Source organism: Lepisma saccharinum, chromosome 1, assembly GCF_977018435.1.
Source record: "Lepisma saccharinum chromosome 1, izLepSacc3.1, whole genome shotgun sequence".
Taxonomy (NCBI): Eukaryota; Metazoa; Arthropoda; class Insecta; order Zygentoma; family Lepismatidae; genus Lepisma; species Lepisma saccharinum.
In genome coordinates this window covers 178091907-178097297 of record NC_139229.1, presented here as the reverse complement: position 1 = coordinate 178097297, position 5391 = coordinate 178091907, and the positions used below count along the sequence as shown (strand labels likewise).

The 5391-nt window shown below is 33.6% G+C and overlaps 1 long non-coding RNA gene across 1 annotated transcript; it reads right to left on the bottom strand.

Annotated features, from left to right (window-relative positions):
- Window positions 1-1980: 1980 nt before the first annotated feature.
- On the bottom strand, window positions 1981-4813 carry LOC145990293 (uncharacterized). The gene is made up of 3 exons (XR_014441960.1): window positions 4711-4813; window positions 2583-2720; window positions 1981-2079 (listed from the first exon to the last, which is right to left on the bottom strand). It is a non-coding gene; the product is annotated as an uncharacterized LOC145990293 (long non-coding RNA).
- Between the last annotated feature and the right edge of the window lie 578 nt (window positions 4814-5391).

Genomic DNA, 5391 nt, shown 5'->3' with positions numbered 1-5391 from the left:
GAACCCACTTGATCGACAGCCCAAGAGAATCAATTCAACATAAAAAATTTATAAATAAATAAGTAAAATAAGATAAAAAAACTGGATTTTACTGGCATTACTACCAATCTTCCATCCCTATTGGTGCAATCCTCAAATACTTTTCAGTTTTAAAAATGGAATTTTCAAATGTGATATAATAATTCAAATAATATAAATAATTTATTCAAATCAACCAAGTACATAATTATAATTTACTTTTTATTTATTTTCACTTTACACTTGTTTCTTTGCATTTTGTCAAATAATTACTACATTGCACTTGTGCTTTTTTCTTCTTAACTTAGGACCCTTCTGCTGGATTAAATCACCTGGGAAGAAGAAATATACCATTAAGGAATTTGATACAAAACCAAATGCAATTGCAACAGCATAAATTTAAAATATCATTAATTCTCAAGTAACAGAATAACATTGTCAAAGGTGTTCAGTGGTGCATAAGCTCAGTAGTAGTTTCCCACTGATACAGTTCCCTCAAAAAATAAATACATATGTGGAAAGGTGGCAGAAATTGTCACCATTCCATGAAGGCACATGGTTCCACATTATCTACTGGCTACAGTGGAGATGATGTGATCAGTACCATGTTTCAGCTGTCTCACCCCCTCCCTTCCCAGTTACCCATAGAGTAAACTAATTTGAAAAAGTAACTATACTAACTTAGCTACTAAGCCAGCCCTGGTTTATTTCAGTCTGTAGAGCAATGACATGGTATGCCAAAGAACTTGGTTTGTGTCCTGGTCAAGCCTGAATTTTCTTTGCAAAAATTTCTACGCAGTACATCTCCTATGCGAACCATGACAATCCAGTTAGTAGGGTGTCTTTACTGCCATGAGACAATTGAAGTCTGCATTATGTCAGTTCAAAACAAGAAGAGAACTTCTTATGTACGTTTTTGCAAGTTTTCATTTTCAGTGTCATTACGAGTATTATTAAAGTGGTTAACAGAAAACAAAACTAAAATTCAAAAAAGCAATGAAACAAGAAATGGAGATACAATAACATGCTGTACTGTAGCCTGCATGTTGAAATGCAATCATGAAAATATGTATTCCATATTATTTTTTATTTGTAAAATGACATATATCATCATCATCATCATCAGTATTCCACCACGTTTTCCACATTTTTAGAGAAGTTTGCAGATTTCATCCACATATTTAATAGAAACATAATCCATAGTTAATGGAAACATGGTCTCCACTTAACGTTTCATGAAATTTAGTGTATAGCTGGTGGGGCACTGGTGGGGCCAAACTTCCACATTGCGCTGTGCCTTCATGTCATGGTGCATGATGGGCTTTACCTTACTTCCGTTCCGTGTGTGCCAAATCATATGGTAAACCCAGTACTGCATTCAGTGTTTAAACCATTCATCTTTTAGATCTTAAGAGACAATACTAACATGAGAAATGACCAATATTATGATTAAATAATAAATGGTACAGTGGAATGCACAAGTATTGGGTCAGCAAATTGTCCATAACAATTTTCATTCATATTTCTCTTGCTTCTTTCGTGTTTTTAGGGACTGACCTTTTATGTATGCAAGTGCTGGTGTAGAAATTTTCAGCAGCTTGTTTGACATTTTGTTTCATTTTTTTAAGCACTCATTTCGTAAAACAAGGGCAATAAACATGGCGATGGACAATTTACTTTGCAATTTTTATGCATCTCATTGTACAACAAACCACATCCATACTGACAAGAAGACTCAAACTCTGAATGTTTGGTGATTAAAGTATGGGTCTAGCACTAAAACCACATTGCCACTGACCCAACCACCTGTTTTATGCACTGAATTGATGTGAATATTTCAGGAGAATTAAAAATATTTTAACTACAAACTTGGAGCTTTTTAATTATTATGTGAAAGTTTGTGCAGTGTTCCATTCACACATGATACAACATACCTTTTGCCAAACTCCAATGTGTTGTATACTTGAAATGGATACTGATATAGCATTCAGGAAGCCAAGCATTCTATCAATTCTTGCTCAATTGAAAGCATAATTTCCATGCATTCTATTAGGGACGATCCTGTAATAACAATAATAAATTTAAGAATCTCATTCAAAATATCAAATATATGAACAAACAAAAAAAAACTTGCATTCAGTACACGGAAGGGTTATTTCAAAGAATGTCAATTGGCCCACTTTTAAGGAAAGCCCACCCTGACCTTAAATAGTTACAGGAGTTTGTATGATAAATTGGCAGCATTTTTTAAAAAAAGTAGGCCCTGTGTGTTAGTATCAATTCAAGTAATTGTTCAATTCCATGACCCACTCTTTCCACATACAGCCATTCACATGGAAAGTAAAGGTAAAGGGATTGAATAATAGTTGTCAGAACACAAGATTGAAAACTTTCAATAACCTTTACCATGATTTATTTTATTTATCTTTCAAGCTAACTTCCAACCATTGAGTGAGTAACATTTCAAATTTCTTATAAAAACTTATTGGATCCATTTCTAATGGGAGGAGGGGTGGGTATTTTGTTGCTTCAGGTTCTAGTTGAAAACATGAAAAGCAACTTACTTGTGGATCTTGTCCAAAAGAGGTTCCAATGCAGTTTCTAGGACCTCCCACAGAAATTTCACAGCTCACTACCCATTGGCACAGTTCTTGGCATATCTTTTACTTTCCAGACTTAAAATCAGAATTTCTCATAAAAACCTGTAATTAAATGAATTTTGAGCATGAAAACCATAAATTATTAACAATTTTGTACAGTTTTAAACTTAATGATAACAATTAAACCATAAATTACCTAAATCTACTGTATTAAACTTATATTGTGTCATTGTTTTGATTACTGGAACTTTAAATCCAAATTTTGTCCAAAATTGCAATTCTTGTGAGAGAAAAAGAATTTTAAATCAGTCATAAGATACCTAATTACAGTTAAATATGCATGAATGCTAATTGTTGCAGTCATAAACAGCTTACACTTGAAGGGAAATACAAAATAACACCAAGAACTAACATCTTTCATGTCAGTACCACTAAGTTTTTATGTAAAAGTGTCATTCTTGGAAAATGCCGCAAAACCGAAGGAATTTTGAATTATTACAAAAATTTTGCTTTTACTTCACATTATTTGCTTAGAACTAGCAGAAGGATTTTAAGTGGATGCTCAATATGTTATGGAACATCCAAATAGTTAATATTAATGAAAATCAGTGTTGCCATCTAATTTTTTTTAGGAAAATCGTCAGTGTTCCGCAGATAAAAATTTCTAAGTTTCAATTTTGTTTTCACATACAAAGTTAAATATAACACCTCCAACTTGTGTAAATGTACACTATTATAATTACTCATAAATTTGTATTTTTAACCATTCACTTGACATGTTGTCAAAGTTATGTAATTCTACTAACCTAAATACAAAATTATGAATAAAATGAACAATATTGGGAGACCAGTTCTTCATTTATAAATCTCCCATGGGATTAAATACTTCTCAACAGATAACCTTAGCTAGATCAAAATATCTTTACTCTGATGGGGTCTAGAACCCAATATTGAATTTTACTATAATTTTGGGACTTTCAGATAAATTTCGGCTAATTTGCATGATTTTTTTTTCAGTGTACAGGATAGGTGAAGGAAGGGGACAATTGAAGCACACCGTGTCATTTTTTTCCCGTAAAGCTTTTAAACCCTTTCCTGGAATTATTTATGTGTGGAGGTTCAGGATTAACAGTATCATTCAGTCACTACTGATGAAATCCATACAATTTCAGCCAGTACTTTTAGGCTGTTATGCCAGATGAATAGTTAGGTACCCTTGACTTTCTGTACCACCAAGTGAAAGTTTTTGCATTTTTTATAAAGATTAAGTTGTTTATGTAGCTTTTCTGCTGTTTTTAGCTCAGGGAAATGAGTTATGGTGAAGTAAAGTACCTAGTTTCCTTAGCCTGAAGCAAGGAAGTTCGAAGGCTTTGTGCAAGTGCACCCAAAATATTAATAATAAAAGTCAATAATTGAAAATAAATATTAATTTTACATTTTAAATGTATTATAAAATAAGGTAAATCAAACACGAAGGACTGAAAACTCACAAAACCAAAATAGAAGTGTAACTATTGTTAGTAGTGCTAAGTTTGGTGACGTTATCATTTGCACGTATTTTAAGCTATTTGAATGTGCATACACCAATTTTGACCAATACAAAGTTGCGAAAGTACTCCGAGATAGGAGGTTTTTAATTTACGTGAGCTGTGGTTTGGGATCAAATATCGCCGTTGTTCGTGCTTTCCGCGGTTAGAAGCACATTCTATGTTACGTAAAACATCATAACCTGTCAAGTAAGAAAAAATTGTACCTCAGGGACTGTTACTAAACATTTCTACCATCCGTAACTCGGCTATTGCAAGTTTCTGCTTTCAAAAATTTCTGAGTACTACTTGTAAACAACAGACACGCACTTCATATATCGTTTGTATACTACCTAATGAAAGTGACCGGTATTTGCAATGTGGTACATGTGATAAAGGCATCGATAAATTTATATCTTCCACTACACAAGCAAATTGAATAAATGCACGTGGTTTTGGCTTCGTTGCATAGTACAGCAGTACAATAATAATAATATAGCACTAATAAACTGTGTTACAATGAATTTTCATTCCATTATGTTAAAAAATAAAAACATTATACGTACCTTGAGTTATGTAGATTTACTTTCCACGCAGGCATTCGAAGCACAACCATCGATAAAGAAGCACAACACATCAACAAAAACATACGCTTCGGCCATGTTGGCCTGTGAAAGTCGACAAGCGACACAAATGCGCATGCGCGGCTTGGTCTAAAACGGTATGGAAGTATTTCCGATTCCACGGTCGAGTCCGTAAAATTTTTACGGTAGGATGTATTAAATTTCACGGTAACTTCTAACAGTGTACTGTGCGAAATCGGGTCACATATGTAGTTGTGTAGCTATGGGAGAGAGGGGGAGGGGGCTGAGGGAAGGAGCACGCTAAACGAGCGAAAAGAGAGAGAAAATTGGAAAACAATGAACGTAACGGAGTCCAGTGAACATATTGACGCCTTATCAAATAAATACTTTTGTCTGCTGTGAAAGAAAAATATTTCGTGCTTAGTTCGTTCACAAATCGACCGTTTCTGTAAGTCACATCAAGGCTATAAATGCTTATTGTTTAAAACAATGCTATTTCATTTAGTAATGATCGCATATGACAACAGGTCATGACCTGAAGAACGTTTGAAAATGGGAAACATTCAAATTCGGAAATACGTGTCCGGTGCGATGAAAGAATTACTATTAATTAATAGTCTCAATTATAAAATAATTCTTCATCATGACGTTCTATTGTATTTA